Here is an 18,264-nt window from a genome sequence, read left to right on the forward strand (position 1 = left end):
ACTGCATGTACTCTGTGACAGCAGCCATGGTTGGTGTGTCAATGAACTGAATGAAGAGTGTGTGTGTATGAAGCGGTGTGTGTGCACGTGCCGCCCTACCTCTAAAAAGACCAGTATGGACTTGAGGACATTCCTGTTGGTGAATGTGTCTTGTTGATGGGAGTTTGTCAGTGTGTTTGCGGCTGGTATGTTTGCAGGCCAGCGTGTCTGCTATTGCAACATGTTCTCACCCCAAAGCGTCAGATCATGATCCTCCCAGCATCAAATGTTGCCATTTATTAGAACTCATAGACACTACAGGTGCCCTTGGTAATCACTATTGCATCCAGTCACCACATTCAGGTTTCATTGGCAGCAGGTACAAGCACAAGAAGTCCTCCAACCTTAATGCACTTATAGGTCATTTGTTCCTAACCTCTGATACAACCAACAGGGCAGTTTGTTAACGTTGCCCCCCCCCCCCCATATTAGGAGGCTGATGTATCCTTTTGGGCGCCTGATGGCAGATACCATCGCTCACAAAGGTGCTAAAATAGCATTCCGTTTTTTTTGAATACCCAGCCTTTTCAGGCAAATGGCTTGGGTACAGTTGGGTAAAACTATTGATTTCCCAAGGCGGAAATTTAGGCAGCAGAGTAAAAATTACAGAAGAGAATAATCTAGAATAATGACCAGAAATTGTCAAATAGAAATCTTAATAATGATAATATGTAATTAGAAAGGTGGGGTAGTAGATAACAAGTGTGTAAGTCTGTGTGAGGCAACAGCAATGCTGAGCAATTTAGCAAATCAGTCTGCAGTCGAGACAAAGAGCCTGCGGCAGGATCATCCCCAATTCCAAATTCCAAACTGCCGTTCAGTTAAAAGGCCAGGCTGAAGAAAGCGCCCTGTTTCAGTTCCACTGCCAGAAAAGAAAAGAGTAAAATGTTGATGTGATGCTGGAAAAATCATGAAATGGAGGAAATAAAGTCAGAGAAGAGAAGGTGTGAAAGCTTAAGTCTTGTTGTGTTTCCTGTTAAAAAGAGGACTGCAGCACTGATGATGTGTGACACATTCAGGGTCAGAGGTCATGGTGAGTGACAGCTCAGGCCAGGCGTGTGCACAGCCTCCGGCCTGACAGCCATGACAGACATGCAGAGGGACGACTGGTAGGCGAGCGGCTGGATGTCAGCATCGAAGACTGACAAACTGGGAGATGGGGGTCTGCCGTATGGATCAGTTTTATGTGTGATGATGCTGATGCTGAGTGAATCCACCATATCAAATAAGTACCTCCCAAATCACCAATCAGCGAAATTAAACGTATAGCAGGTGCAATAGGACATTGGAGCAGCAAACCCCAATTCCAAACAAGTTGGGAAGATGTGAAAACTTAAATAAAACCAGAATGCAATAATTTGCAAATCTCATCAACCCGTATTTTATTCACAATAGAACATAAACACATCATAGGTTGAAACTGAGACATTTTGACATTTCATTGAAAATATTAGCTCATTTTAAATTTGATGGCAGCAACACATCACAAAAAGGCTGGAAAAGGGGCATTAAAAGGCTGGAAAAGTAATGGCCACAAATCAAAAACAAAATGAGGAGCATTTGATAACTAATTAGGTTAATTGGCAACCAGTCACTAACATGACTGGGTACAAAAGGAGCATTTCAGAGAGGCAGAGCCGAGTCGGATGTGAAGATGAGCAGAGGTTCACCAATCTGTGACAAACTGGCTAAAAAGTATGGAACAATTTCAGAAAAATGCTTCTCAACATAAAATTGCGAAGGATTTGAGGATCCCAGCATCTCCAATATATAATCTCATCAAAAGATTGAGAGAATCAGGAGGAATCTCCGTGTTCGAGGGAGAAGGCCAAAGGTCACAACAGGACGCATTCAGTTTAATGCAGTGCAGGCTCTCAGGCCACCACTGCATTAAAGGCCTGATTCTCTACTGGACATCACTGCATGGGCTCAGCAACACTTCCAAAAATCCCTGTCTGTGCACAGTTCACTGTGCAATGCACAAATGTAAGCTGTTTAATGCAAAGAAGAAGCCAGATGTGAACACGATCCAGAAACGCCACCGTGTTCTCTGGGCCAAAGCTCATTTAAGATGGTCTGAGGCAAAACGGAAAACTGTCCTGTGGTCAGATGAACCACATGTCAAATTGGATATGTAGAAGCAGGTGTTGCAGTAGCAGTACTACAGTCAGTGTAGTAACATAGGTAGCATCAGTGGTTTTGGTAGTCGCCTCACTAAAAGTAGTCACTGTATTATTGTACCTGTAGCAGTGCAGTGGCTGAAGTGGTACCAACTGTATTTCTAATGATGGCACTAACAGTAACCGTAGTAATTATGGTGGTAGTAAACATAGTGATAGTACTATTATGCACTGTTGACATATTACGGAGGAGTGTTGCTAAGAGTCATAGTAGTAGACGCCCAGCGGGAGTAACGGTGCCGCAGTTGTAGTCATAGTAGTAGGAGTAGTCAAAATAAGAGTGCTGTAGTACTAATCACAGTAGTAATGGCAGCAGTTGTATCACAAGTGGTACAGCAGAAAAAGAAGTACTTTGTGCCCGTAGTGTGCAGCAGTATCAAGAGCAGACGTACACTGGGGTAACGGGAGCAGTGGTGGTGGTGGTACAGCATGAAACTGAAGCAAAGTGGACAGTCTGTCAGTTAATCTCGAGCAGCCCAGCGGTGGTCACATGTTTGAATCTTTTGCCCTTTTTAGCCAGATGCTGCTGCTGTAATCCTACATCTGACCACACACACACACACACACACACACACACGCACTACTGATTTCATAAATCCACAAACCCTTGACATGTAGTTATTATATTCATTTTCATACACTGTCTTACTTTAATAACAACTCAGTAGATTAACATTCACATGAATTCACAGCTCAACAAAACATCTAACTTGTCTTTTGGACATTCCTGTGTGTGATAAATGACACGGACTAAATAAACAACAGCTCTTACACACACATTGCTGTCACCTGGACATGCAGCAAATACAGCATGATATGATGTGAATATTTTATTCTGCTCTGTATATTTCTATTTTAAAGTGTGTGTTTGCCACCTTTGCCTTGTTTCGCTGTTTACCAATGCAAATTTATGTAAAGCTCGAAAAGCTGTATACTGTAATTCACTTTTTCGTTCATATTTTTTGCAAACCTGTCTTAATGTAATAAACATATCCTTCGGTAGCTCCACTGTGTATTGAATATTTGCCTTAAAAACTGAAAGCCTGGCCTAAACTAGCCTCTTTGTCACCGTCTCTAGTCCAGCATTGTCTTAGTATGTTGGATGTTTGCTGACTGAGGACCTGCTGGCACTGAGCTTCCATCATGTGACCAGTTGTGTGTGAAAATGTGTGTGTGCATGGTGGGGTCGTCCAGTGGTTACCAGCAGAGTTATTGATGCTGGTGACCTTGAGGCCCTGAAATGACAGCAGTATACTCAATAATAGATTGGACTGCTCTTATGGGGACGATGTGTGTGTTTGCTCATGTGTATATGAGAGAGTGAGAGAAAATGACAGATACATAAAGCTTTATAAGCACATTTGTGTGTGTGTGTGTGTGTGTGTGCATCTACATGTCCTGTATATTTTACAGCATCTGCAGTGTGAGCAAGGAGGTGCAGAGGGAGTTCATGGCTACTGTAAACGTGCTGCATAATTTTTTTTCCTCTCTCTTTTTTAGAGGAGTTGCTGAGAAGCTCAAAGGAGACGGGAGGACAGATGCATGAGGAGGTGAAGTACGTAGATGTGAGCATCTGGATGCAGAGGATGAGGTGCAGCTGAGCTCAATAGGAGGGTGTAAAGAGGAAGAGTACAGTGATCTGGAGGAGCAGGTAAAAAAAATAAAAAAATAAAAAGGCAGATAACATCCTGTTTGGTTCAAATCTGATTAAATGCTGTGAACGTGAATTGCTACACGCGGCCACATTCACAAAAGTTACATATTGTAGTTGCAAGTAAACAGGGTGTTAATTTAATTTTTAGAATATTCAAAAATAATGCACCTAAAGAGCAAGAATGCTGTTAGACAACTCATGAGAGCAGTGCCACAAGCTTCAGGACCTAATAGAACGAATCTCAAACCCATATCTAACGCTGTGACTTTATTTTTTGTGCCTACATGATTGTTCTTCTCGTGCCTGAATGTAATGAAGCTGTAGCTCTGCGTTAAGTACTGTCACCATGACAACAACGTTGCGACCAACTTAAGCTGCAAACACACCTGAAGACTGCAATGAATATCAAAGACTGGACAGTTCACACATAAAGACTGTTTCCACCAACTGTCCCAGATTTCTAGAAGCGGAGAAAAGGTCGCAAAATCATGGATGTAAAGGCAGAGACATCACGGACTATAGGGTCTACAGAGGAAGGCCACATTCAGTTAGTTATTTATTGTGGGTCGCCCTCGGTGGTCATGTCATTAGTCGCAGATATGGACACAGATTTAAACATGTTTAAAATAATCTTTGAGAACAGTGACAAGTGACTGGGTCTTAATGCTAAATAAAACCTTAATGATTTTCTCTGCCCACTGTCTGGACCCACTGAGCCAGATTGGAACTGACCAGGATCAGCTAGGTCCTACCAGTCGTCGTGGGCAAATCAGATTTGAGTGTGTGCCCGCCTTAAGCCGTAGGTATGGACTGATTAAAAACAGTTAACGAGTCTTTAGACCGCTTCATATGATGTGTTGCCAGCAAATTTCCTCTTGTTCGGGATCATTATTAATGCATTTTACAGCAGCACATTTCTACAATGGACAAGATCCTAGTTTATGAGAGAGGTTTGAAAGAAAAATAGAATTTCCTTTTACGGCTCATGTTACATCGATGATTTGAGAAATAACACATTCCGCCAACCGAATTAGCACTCTTTTGTTTCCTTCGTTCCTGAGGGACAGCGTGAGGAGCGTGAACAATGAGAAATGCTTCCTTTGCATGGAAAAGAAGCCAGCCGAGGTGATTCGGTCGTCAGATTTGGAAGCCTGCTAGATGTTGCTCTGTGAGAGGTTCTTTATTCCAGGCACATCAAACAGGACGGCGACCCTGAGGCAGCCACAGAAACGTAGGGAGGAATATATCTCCCAGCTGGTACAGGAATACTTATGGACATCCCAGGAGGCGATGGAGACGACAGCTAGAGAAAATTTGATAGAAAGGCATTTCTGATTTGATCCCTGTGGAGGTTGTCTGAAAGTCACCGTCATTGTGACATAGCAACAAAATGTTTTATGTGTGGAAACACATGCTCCTCCCTGTTCCATTCCCCGAGAACTTAAGATCTACACCTTCATGCATAAGATACTTGGTAAAAGTCCAGTTTTTGGAGAACAAGCTCGCAGTACTTCACAACACAGAAAAGAGACTTGAGTGCCTCTGTCCATTTGTGTTACTGTCAGTGTGAATTGGCTGTAGGGGAAGCGGAAAGGTAAAAGCAGGTGATGAGGACATTGAAGAAAAGGGTTAAATGAACATCAGTGGAAACGTCAAACTTAAAGGCTTCTGCACGGACAGAACAAAACCTGTGTGGACAAGCTCAAAAGCCAGAGTGAACATACGGAAGGGAAAAAAGTGAATGTGAGCACGACTGGGGCAAACTGGAAAAGTGAAACGTGAGCACGACAAAGCAAGTTAGAGAAGCAAAACAAGGAAACTAGGGAAGCTAAACAGGAACAGGAATAAACGTGAATGAAATGACCCCCAGGGATCACAAGCAACAAGCTAAACCTCAGTCCAAAAGCAACTTAGAGCAAAAATACGAGTCAAGAACAGAATCTGCAGCACAGAGGGAAGTGAAGGCTGGCGTACGGGGGGCTGAGGTCTCTGTAGCTTGTTTGGCGATGAGCTGATCTTGCAGAGGGTAAATGGAGATGATGCCGTTCGTATCTGAGCTGGAGACTTGTTTGCAATGGGAATCAGATGTGTGTGTGTGTGTGTGTGTGGAGACAGGAAGAGAGAGAGCTATCAAACAGATTCAAACCAGGTGTGTGTGTGTGTGTGTGTGTGTGTGTGAGGCACTGAAGTTTAGGACATTTGTTTTTGTTTTGATCCGTTTGTGTCCTCGGATGCTAGTTTCAATGTCCAAGACGCGGATCACGACAGTATGCAGGCATCAGTCATCTGAGATTTACAGATCACTTCTGCTTTACTGTGTGAGTCAGTGGAGATGAGCAGCACTAGCATCTAAATGGCACTGAGAGTGTCTGAACACCAGAGTAAGTGAGAGATGGTTAAAGATTTAGACTTCAACCTTGTTCCAGTCAGACAAACATCAAGGTTGTACTTCCTTTATCTTTCTCCGTCTTTTGTTTTCCTTTTGTCTTTGTTTTACCTTGTTTGTTCTTTTGTATTTTCTCTTTTCCACCACTATCTTCACTCGCCCGTCTCCTGGCTTCTGGCAGTTGCATTATCATTCTCAGCCAGGGAAGTGGTGTGTGTGTGTGTGTGTGTGTGTTGTATTTCTATCATACCATAGGGAGCAGCCGCTGGTGTCTGCTCTCTTTGGTGGCCTGCTGCTATTTGCAGAGTGTGTCACATGAGCACAATCTCACACACACAAACACACACACTGACATTGAAATTTCTGCACACTTATGCAGGCAAATACACTGTACAAGTTACACACCACATCTAGAGAGGTATTCAGGACACACACACACACACACACACACACACACACTGTTTAAACCATAAACAAATGCCACCTGCCCGTGTAACAGTCTCTTCTCCTATGGGACAAGTCAAGCCTGTTCATCTTTCATACTTTTTCTTTGCAGTTTCTCAAAATTGCATCAATTCAAGAAGGAATAAGTAAATTAAAATAATGTTGGTCACATGGCAGCACCAAAGTTAAGGGGCTTTGATCTTTGTTAGATCTGCAGTGTGTGTGTGTGTGTGTGTGTGTGTGTTACCTGGGAGCTGGACTCTAGCTGTCCTTGTCACGTGCTGTGGTAGAATTATGACAGACAGAAAAATTAAGCAAACTACAGCTTGAATGAAGCAAAAAATGTAAAAACATATTTTCTCTAAAATCACGATATTGTAGTTTTTATTTATTTTTCAAATGTGATTGTTGTATCATCCTCCCGATCCATGCCCCCCCCTCCCGCCCCCGCTTATTGCACCATCCCTACATCTACCCACAGCACCCTTCCCTACACCTGCCACAAGTTGAAGGAATCTCTAGGACTTTTTTCCCACTTTGGCGGGTGTGTGTGTGTGTGTGTGTGTGTGTGCGTGTGTGAATGTTAAACAAGCAGAGCCAGACTTAGCCTTTAAACTGTTATGAAAACACGAGGGTGGGGGCCGTAGTGTGTTTCTGTTACTCTGCACATCTATACGACCATTACATGCGTGTCAGAGTCCCTTTGCATGCGAGGGTCTGAGTGTGTGTATGTGTGTGTCACGGAGGATGGCTGCCCATGGGGTCAGACTGGAGGTGTTGTTGTTTTGCATTCCTTCCAGCCAACTGTAATAATAGTAGAGGGAGTAATGGGCTAAGGCTGAAGGGAGGAGGAGGAGGAGAGGACAACTACTGTCTGTTGTCCACACAACTTCCCTTGTAGATGTGGAAATACTTTAGGTTGATACACAGCATCCTAAATGCAAATGTATGACTGGAACATCACTGTGACATCCACATGAGCAACCAGCCAATACAACGTAAAAAAGCTAATTCTGACAGGATTTTGATTCTGACAGGTCTAAAAATCGAACTCGTGTTTAGGTTATGTTAAAGTGAGGTGGAGTTTTCACTAGCAAATGTGATTTTATTAACAGCTGACGATCTCAGTGAGATAATTGGATCTGAAAATAATTGTGATGCTTATGTGGTTGAGGGTGGGGCTCAACCCAGAAGAAGATTAACAGGCAGAGTGGGGGGGGGGTGACTTTGCGTCCAATAAAAAAATCAAAAGCCAATTAAAGTATTAAACACTTGTTAAACAATCTTAAACTTCCAGTGACTTTAGCTTGTTTTTATTCAGGTTTAGATAAAATCTTTACCGATCATATCTGAAGCACCTTTGCCTAAACTCGAGCCTGTGACAGTCCTGTGCTTACTACGTCCACCGTTAATAAATGAGCTGGTTATTTAATAAAAAACATATACGTTCCACCGGGACTTCTAGTCACGGACTGTCTTCCACACAAAAACGTCTGACGCTTGCAGTTTCATCGAACCTTCATTTCTAGAAGACTTGGCTGCATATTCACATTTACAGATGGTAGCACATCCACCAAGTCTGCAGAACTTATGTAATAGTTTCATTATGCTCAGGGAATCAGGAATCTAAGGAAAAGTTACTTCCACAGTCTCATCTAGTATAATAATCTATCGAAGCTTCTCTGGTTTAATCTGTGGCAGAACAGAATCTAAAAAAACACATTATTATTGCTTATGCACTTTCCACTCTTTTTCCTCCTCTGTATAATAAAAAGGAGCTCTGGTTGATAATATGAAGGTATCTTCACGACTTTTATCAAGCACCTCCATGGTAATATAAGTCGTTTTATTAGATGGTATAGACTACTGCATGCGGGAGATGGGGAATGGGACCTGCACCCTCTTGTCTTGCCCTCCAAAATTACACATGGAATAGCCTCATAATTATTTTCCATATCAGTAAATGCCCTCCTGGATGTGGATATGCATATTAACTCATCAGAGGAAGCCTTGAAGGGACAGCAGCAGCCTCCCACTGACCCTCATTAGGCACAATGTGGTCAAAACAAAAGCCCCAACATCATCATCAGCTGGTGATGCAAGTGGTCTCTTCTTGCAAGTGATGCAAGATGGATCAGAGCATTGGTGTTGTTAAGGACTGTTCTGCATCCAAAACAGGTGTCTCTGCGGCGCTTTGCCGCCTAAAACCTGTACACCTCACCTGACTGACCCAGAAATAGCTGCAGCCAGGCATGTGAGGGGAGGCAAGCGTAACCCCAATCAGCTAGTGCAAATGGTCTTTCGTGGATATAAAGAAGTTACATAGTAAAATAATGAAAATTAAGTTTGTGATAAAATTCAAAATATAATTTCTGATGATATAATTTTCATGGCATTGTGCTTAGCAGCTACAACACAACACTTTTCCATCAGCACAGTGTATAAACTGGACACGCCAGTGACTTGGTAGTGACATTTACTTTCTTTTTAGTTTCACTTGAAGCTTCGTAAAACCAAATCTTTCAGTCTCCACATGCACACTTTTTAATACTCTCTAACCCTGATGCAAGTGGTGACTGGAGGCTTAAGCCAGCGTGCAGGTATCTTAAATGCCACTGATAGACGAGAGATGCCGGCTCAAGAAATCCATTTGATTCCAAAAGTGTCTCTTTACAAATGCTATGCGTTGTCCAGGAGACATTAAGGCCTCAGCCACTTCATTTGGGCCGTCTAATAAACGGTTATTTTGAATGTTATTGATCCGATGCTTTAGTCCTCTGCTGGGTGGACTTTATTTGACAGGCGTGAGTGACAGTTTGCTTGCCTGCAGCTCTGCAGCTGCTGGACTCACAGCGAGTCACTAAACCGTATTTCATTCTGACAGGCAGTTCTGCTGTACTTCGTGGTGTTTTCAGTAACTAGCATTGGCTCCAAGGTGGTGAAGCAAAGGCAACACCCAGATCTCCTCATTTGAAAGGTGTTGACTCCAAGTGGAAACGGTGACGCTGAATACAAGGAGCGGCTCTGGGTTTTAAACTGCCTCAAATGCAAATCGGTATGTGACGTAACATCTCGCTATGTCCGTATTTATACACAGTCTGTGCTCTGATGATATCACCATCAGGGTTATTAGTGACTCTACCAGAGTCACAACAGTACAAACAATGACATGTAAACTGACCTTGATATATAAAAATGCCTAAGAAAATATATAGATTATTTTTTATTTGATTTTTTTTTATTTGAAAATTTGAATAATTTTTCTTTTTTTTTTTTTAGCAAACTATGTACCAATAAACTTTATCATCATTGTCATCATCTCACACTGGAGCTGATCCCCAGTCTCCTGTATTTTGTTGACCCTTTAAAATATCACATTATTGAAGTTGAAGCGCAAGCGTTTCCATTGTGCTTGACTGAATGATGGGTATCGTGCACGTCAGCTTGTAATGCTTTCTGACTCCATGGGAATGGGAACGGGAATGGGGCCGGCTCTCCCCTGTCACTGTGACCACAAGGCTCCTGCTCTGTGTGAAGGCATTGATCCAGAGGAAAACACTCCAGAGAAAGGTGATGTGGCCTTGAGATGGCCTTGGTACCAACAGAATTAGATGGAGGGTTATTATCATCACCTTACACGCACGCTCTGCCAGACCAACATGCATACCAATGAACTGTGAAACCTAAGTAGCCCCTCAATCAGCTACATCTACACACACACACACACAAGAACACAAGCACGTACTAAAACACACTCAGGTACACACGCACAGTCACGTGGAACAGCAGCTAGTAATCAATAGCAGCACTAATGGGAACTCAAGCTAAAAAGGAGAAGACAGTCCAGTTCAAAGTCATAGTCATGCTCCTGCTCTGTTGAAATGCAAATGTTGCCTAGAGGTCAACTGAGCCCCGACACACCGACACACACACACACACAGAGCTGAGTGTAACGCTGCTGGAATGCTGGTTGCTCATGTGGAACCAACTGACCTTCGGCCACTGATACTTGTCCTTGAGTCACATGGGAGTTAGGGGACACTGCACTGCAGTGTGTGTGTGTGTGTGTGTGTGTTGTAGGGGTGGGTGGTTGAGTGGCTGGGATAAGTTGGGACAGGGTTTAATGGTGGGGGGGCCGAGTGTGCATGTCTACAGTACACTGGTGGTTTACACGGTTCAGCCCCTATTTATTTTATTCTTATCCTCTGTTTTTCAGACGAATGGAATTTTTTTTAGAATGATCAGAATTACACAGAAAATAGCCGATTTTATTAAACTGGACACGAGCCAGTAGGGTCTGTATGGAACATGCAGGGGAAAAAAAATAGATTCAAACAGGATGAATGAACTTTAGCATTAATGGGTTTGTGTGTCTGTCGGTTGTTGTTTTACGAGCTCTAAACTTGGTGTACTTTCAGTTTTAGTCAGCAATGATTTTATGGCTCTTAATGTGGCTTCAGCTAAATTCACAAGAGTCTCAAAGCATTCAGGGGACCTTTGGCCTGCAGCTGTGTGTAGATAACAGTCTTTCCGGACTACAGTACAACTATTATGATAAAGTTTATAGTTAGATTTGGCTCAGGTTTGACTCTGAACCATCCGAGTTATGCTGCTAAAGACATAGTCTGCTTCATTACCTAATGAACCTAATTGTGTCATTGCATGTCAGTAGCTTCGTGTCTTCTTTCTCCAGTAGTAAATACATGCAGTTGCATTCAACTGAAAACCAATTTTAGAAGGTTTGTAAAGGTGCAAAAACAAACGTGAAGTATATATTTGTTTAAACTCAAATTACAATGCTCACTTGGCTGCGTCACCCGCGACTAAAACAATGCACAATTTGTCTTTCTAATGTAAAATCACCTTGACGTGGAATTTGATCAAACTAGAAAAAAACAACCCGCCTGGCTAATTAATGCTGCAAATTTCTGGTCGGCAACACACCATAAACTCTGCAGCAAGTCTTGCAGGACATGTTAAAAGTAAAGTGCAGTTCAAACAAATTACAGTACTTCTCTGCACTAAAATTAATGAACTCTGACTTGCAACATTTCAATTAGATTGCAGGTCACGGCTAATTAAACACAGAAGGAAAAGTCTTCCATTAGCATGTGTGACCTAAATAACCGGACCAGAAGACAAACAATAATCCTGAAAAGCATAAATGACGTTATCTACTGTGAAGTGTGCTGTTTAATCCAATCAGTTGTGATAATGAAGTCAAAATCCACCCCAGCAGTTGTAGTGTAGGAGTCTGACCTTTTACCCGGTCCAGCTTCAGATCTAGATAAAAACTGAAAGTGGAGTAAATGAACAGAAAAGCAGAGTGGACTCATTCCCCACTGTGTAATCAAAGTACCACTCAAACACGAATTTTTTTTTTTTTTGGGTTATCTTTCCTAGACTCCACATGACTCTACACACTCAGCCTATGGGAGGCGTCAGCTTCACCGGCACTTTTCACATTTGATGCTTTGCACGTTGGTGCTCCAGTGCCTGTTGTAGTTTACCTTTCAGTAAGAGTCGAAGCTGATAGCTTATCGGAAGCCAAGGTCTTACATGTGAGCTGAAGGTGCTCTTAAACTCCCGATAATGTAATCAGGGGATGTGGTGGCAAACAAGTGATTTTGTTTAACAGTGAGGCAACCGCCGGCCTTTTAAAGGGCTAAACCACATACCGGCCTACATGTGGTGCCAGCACTGTAATTAGGAAGGAGACAGGGCTGGATTTATTGTGGTGACATACTTGCGTATATCTAAGCTTTAAAACAGGCAAAGTGCAAAGATGTTGAGCGGAGGTTTAACTCAAGGTACGAATTATTCCGCTACACAGTTAAAGGGGATGTGTTAGTGTAGGTGTCTTGCAACATTACCGCATATTGATGACAAGAAGAACTGCATACGAGAGAGTTCGGATCGAACACTTATCAGCATGATATACCCCCGAGACAGGTAACGCTGCACTAATGTTCCTGTAATTAAGCACAGCTATAAGTAGGGATGTCCTGGTGCCACTTTTTTCCATACTAAGTACAAGTACCCCCATTCGAGTTCTTGCCAAGTACCGGTAGAAGTACCAAACTATTTGGCTTCTAGAAAGAGTTGCTGGGGAGGAAAACCGTTAAGCAAATCCTGTAAGAACGGGAATTCTCGCATTTTCATCTGATTGATGCATTTCGGCTGAAAAGAAAAAGATGAACAAAGCACAGATATCGAGTGAGATGTTTGTTTTACCAACTGTAAAACTAAGAGAACTTCAGGTAACATTCTAGTTACTATATATATATATATATATATATATATATATATATATATATATATATATATATATATATATATATATATATATATATATATATATAAAACAGTTGTTGCTGATGTATGTCCCCAAATATTAAACATTTAAAAAAATTATCTTGAGAAACATGATGGTGACTGTTGTTTGCATTGGGCTTTACTTTTGTCATTTCAATTGTCCTAAAACAGACATTTTTCCAACCTCCATGGTATCATGGTATCGGGCGCGGTATCAGAAGATTTGAGTACAAGTACACAAAGACCGCATGGGGATCGAGCGCAAGGATCGTTTCCTCTGGTTTCACTGAGTAGTTCTGGATTTCAAGTTATTACTTACCTTCTCGGAACAACAATATCCCAATAAAATCTCCCAAAGCTCATATTACAGAGACTGAAAAGCAACGTCAAAGCAGTTTCCTCTAAAGAAGATGTAGTGGTTCTTTCTTAATGGCAAGTAAGTGATGCTTATGAGAAAGAAATCACTTCATTATGTTTGTCAATCACAAACCATTTCAACCAGTCGCTGCTTTTAAAACCATCATTCATGAATTATACTGTATGAAACTAATCACCAGGTTGTTTGCTGTAACAGTGTTTTCTTACCGATCACCCAACCAACCAGAGGAATCGTGCTGATGTGGAAAGATTTAACTCTACAGCTTCGGGGGGAGTCACTCTGTAAAACCTGTGATGAAACCTGCTGTGTCATGCTGCAAGGAGCTGGAACTCCAACAAATATTTGTTACAGCTGTCTGTACCGGGCTCACCAGTTTAAATGAGGATAATCTCTTCATTTTGAGGGGAAATAAAACTCACAATTCTGCATTTAAATTCAGACCTTAGATTTCTAAATGGGGGATTTTGAAAGAAGAAGAGTTATGGCATGCGGCCTGAGAAAATGTATGAAGCCAGATAAATAATTTTATACCGCCTCTCACTTTTACACTCACTCACTCACTCACCCGTGCTCTCAGACTCACTCAGGTACACACAGGACCCGGGAGCCAGTTAAGGAGGGGAGGGGAGGGGGGCACCGACGAATCGCAGAAGTTCAAAGCTGATGCTGCCATGCAGACCGAAATGCAGTGAGTGCAGCTGCTGCAGAATTTATAACGCCATCAACCAAAGGGAATGAGGTCAATGGTCAGGGCCACATTCCACCTTCCACTGGCATGTGTGTCGTGGTATTGTTGGGGTGCTGTCACTCTGACCTTTGATCTCCTTATTGTTGGTAGCTTACAACCATAGGAATGAATGAATATGCACACAGTGCTGCATTCAGGTGCTTGGAAAAGCAACACCTTCTTCCTTCTATTTATCCTCTCAGCCCCCACTATTACTGTGGCATCATGCTTTGTGCAGCCATTGTCTTAAATAAATTAATTACGTGATGCCGTCAGCTAGGATCAAAATTTTAGGATGGATCATACATCTGCATGTTGAGAGTGGAGATTCCTCGTCAGAATCCGCAGTCGGAATTCTTGAGGTAAAACATCCATGTCATTTAAAATATTTTTTTTCATGGTTTGTTTCCATGTTTTGTGCCTTTTGCTGGAGCTTTGCTGCATTTCTTGGGGCCTTATCAACACCTGTAACTCCGTTTAATAGTGTGAAACCTTTGCCATTTCAAGCTTTAGCCATCTCATTCTCTCATTTTAACCTGTTTTGGATCTTTAAACTCAATCTAACATAAAACAAAGACAAATAGTGATGTAAATCCAAGTAGGCACTCGGGGAAAAGTATTTACTACATTTTAAAAACGACTAAACTGGATCCATCTATAAGTCTGGAAAGGGTTACGAAGCAGTTTCTAAGGCTCCTGGACTTCACAGATCCACAGCGAGAGATGTTATCTACAATTAAAGCAGACTTAGGACCCTTTGTAACATTTGCCATCCTTCAACAATCAGTTCAGAAACACATAAAACGACCAATCCTGTAAGTAAGAAACGATCCGAGGACCTTCAGCCCTCTCTCATCCTAGCAGTCAGGTTTCATGACTCCGCTATCTGAAAGACACAAAGCGGACATGACATCCATGAAAGGGGGTTGAGGTAAAAAAGATCGCTAACCCCAGAAAAACTCAATGGCCCTCATAGGTCAATTTTCTATTAACTGATGAGTCAAAAGTTCTGTGTTTGGCAGATGAAGGTTGAGAGGAAGAGAGGAAGTTAAGCCAAGCTTTAGAGAAGCCTGGTCAAAGTCCGGCCCTGAACCACGAGCTGGCTTCACATTTAGACACTTTAATAAATACAATTGTTGTGTGATTGTTTAAAGCTTTGAAACAGTCAAGCATTAAATAAACACGAAAAGAGGAAAAATGGGTAGAGATTATTATTATTTAAATTTTTTTTGTAGACTCAAGTTGTCTACAGTATGTACAGTACCCGGTTAATGGATAGGAGTACACTCACATCCACTCTAATCAACGCAGCATGTTTGTTTTAGCACTGGAGGCCAAAGTTGAACCAGCAAATAGCTGTGACAAACAAAAAAGAAAGAGGGAAAAAAAAACAATACTATCAAACTAGTCATTGGGTAAAATCGGTTTCAGAGCTTATCTTGACTTTTGTTGGGATGTGACATACTTGGATGTATCCACACAGTGACTCTCACATTGCTTATTTATACATGGTGGGATTTGTTTCAAATCAGTGAACAGCCAATAGTTGAACACAGGGAACACGGGCAGATTTAGGCACCGAAACAACTTGGTTCGGCTCAGTGAAAGATCGTGGTTTGGATTGAAACGGACCTTTTAACGTTCACTGGTAACAATAATAAACGTGGTAAAGGTTAAAATTTTAGTATAGCGATGGTTTTTGTTGGCCCATCCATTCACCCCGACCAGCTTCATAACTTTGTGAACTATGTCACTCACAAGATTATTAAGTAGTTTGTGAGACATTTGATGAAGCAATAGATGCTGGAAGAGCTGGTATCACGGCCCCGTTTAACAAAAAGTGCATTGCAGTCATAAGAAGGCAGTTACACAACTCAGGCAACGCGCTGACAAATACTTGTGTTCAACTGCTTCGTTATAGCAGGAAAATAAAGAAACAGCAAAAAAAAAATGATGGCACCTACCATCAGCTACACCTTCAGTACCTCGTGTAGGTGTAGCCGATGGAGGTGCTGTCGGGATTCTGACAGGTTGATGAAACACGCCGAGCTCATCCTAACACCTAGCAAAGACTGTGAAGCAGACGCTGCTGACAGATGGTGCTCGGCTTTTCACAAAATGTGAATATGGGAGTCAATAGGGGACCAGATAAGAACAGGCACCATTAACCAAGCCATTTATCTTGTAGACATTTATTACACATTACAAAATAACATCAGAGACTATACATTCGTTGTAAATACATAATTCCACCAAGCTGCTGTAGAAATCGGGTGTTTGAATTTTTGAAATGGAAACCTGCATGTGGCTGCATGAATTGTGGTTTTATTTTGAAGGGTTTGTTTTTTTAGGGCACACACTCAATGCATCGTAGTGTGTAGGCCACTTTGATTTAATCTGTTCAAATCTCCATGGGAGGAAATCTGCTTTTCTTTCAGTTTCTTTAAAGTGTTCTTTGCTGTGTGTGTGTGTGTGTGTGTGTGTGTGTGTGTGTGTGTGTGTGTAATTTCAGTCCTCTTATTTTTGGTCTTTTCTCTACCTCGATTATGTTTTTTAACCCTCTCTCTAACCTAGTTTTTCCGCTCTCTCAGCATCTTCTGCTTGTTCCCACACGTGTGTATGTGTGTATTTGTTTGCGTATTTTCGTGTGTGTGTGTGTGTGTGTGTGTGTGTGTGTTTGTTTGCTTTAGTCACTGAGCGAGTGCCTGAGCTGTTGGCTTGCTGCATTTTGGATGGATTTACTAAGGTTCTATGAGGATTTCCCCTCTCTCCAACTCCCTCTTTCTCTCTCCGTGTGTGTGTGTGTGTGTGCGTGTGTGCGTGCGTGTGTGTGTGTGTGTGTGTGTGTGTGGTCTTGTGGGAACTGAGGTAATTATGGGAGATTTCTCCCTCACTGGAGCGAGCGAGGGGCAGGTGCCTGAGGAATCGTCTCTCGTTCTTTCTGTCCTCCTGCTCTCTTCCTATCTCTCTCTCGTGCCTCTTTTTTTTCTTGCTCTCCTCCTTCCTCCTCCTCCTCCTTCTCTCTCTCTCCCTTTTTTTCGCTCCATTTCCTCGTGCATCTTACGAGTGCTACATTTTTAGCCTTAAATGTCCATGAGATGGACTTGAAAACAAACAGAAAACCAAAGCTGAAATATGTCTAGTGCATAGCAACAGTAGCGAGGTGGAGGACGGGCCGCTGTGGGTTTTTAGGCATTTATTCAATATGTCACAGAAGCTAAAACGTGATGTTCTTTTACGCTTCTGTTGTGTCTCTTCTCCTCATTACACATTCACTCCTTCTCATCTCCTGTTTCTCCTGACTCATCCTCTCTCCCATCACTTCCTCTCTTTCTCCCACCCTGTCTTGTCACTCGTCTTTCTCTTTTCCTTCTCATCCCTCTTTCCTTCCTCCTTTTTCACATTAATCCCCTGCTCTGGTGACTGTCCAGCAACAGCTGTTCCTATTGGCTGGCTGGAGGTTCCTTTCACATCCAGCACTTTCTTACTGTTTCAGTCCAGCACCAATGGGCGTCAATGGTAATATGTTATTATACTGCTGTAAACAATACACACTATCACTTTCTTTGCTCCCAATTCTCTTGCATTTATGTGTGTTTGACTCTGGCTCCTGAAACCAGCCATGTATTTCAGAAATCGTCTCTCCCTCTGTCTCTCTCCGTCCATGTGACTGAGGGATTATCTCCCCCAACCAAAATGAAGCCGAGAGGGAAGCGAGAGAGAGAGAGAGAGAGAGAGAGAGAGGGAGAGAGAGTTGCATAGAGGGAAACCTCAGGGAGAAAAGGCACAAAGAGAAATAGGAGTAAGAGAGCTAGGTAGAAAGAACAAGGCAGATACAGAGACATAAAAATAAACCAGTATTCATATGCCAGAGAGTTGCATGTAAACCTCAGCTCCAGGAAAGTCCTGTGTTTGTCTTGCACTTTGATAAATTCATGCACCTTTCAGCCGGTTCAGTTCACCAATGTACAACAGTCCATTAAAAACCATGTTTCTCACACCGTTAGATTCAAACATGAATACAGACTTTCTCGTGATCGAGTACAAACATGGCAGGTTTTCAAAATAGAAGTGCGCGCGTGTGTGCTTGTGTGTGTGTGTGTGTGTGTGTGTGTGTGTGCACGCATGTTGGTTTATTCT

The 18,264-nt window shown here is 42.3% G+C and overlaps 1 protein-coding gene across 1 annotated transcript in view; it reads left to right on the forward strand.

The window, feature by feature from the left end:
• The first annotated feature begins 3,720 nt into the window (after positions 1–3,720).
• Positions 3,721–18,264, forward strand: part of ppargc1b (peroxisome proliferator-activated receptor gamma, coactivator 1 beta) — a 115,889-nt gene continuing 101,345 nt past the window's right edge. The window contains exon 1 of the mRNA XM_067519306.1: positions 3,721–3,870. The gene's annotated coding sequence lies outside the window, so the exon portion shown is untranslated. The remainder of the gene's footprint in view (positions 3,871–18,264) is intronic.

Source organism: Channa argus, chromosome 10 (assembly GCF_033026475.1).
Source record: "Channa argus isolate prfri chromosome 10, Channa argus male v1.0, whole genome shotgun sequence".
In the NCBI taxonomy this organism is placed as follows: domain Eukaryota; kingdom Metazoa; phylum Chordata; class Actinopteri; order Anabantiformes; family Channidae; genus Channa; species Channa argus.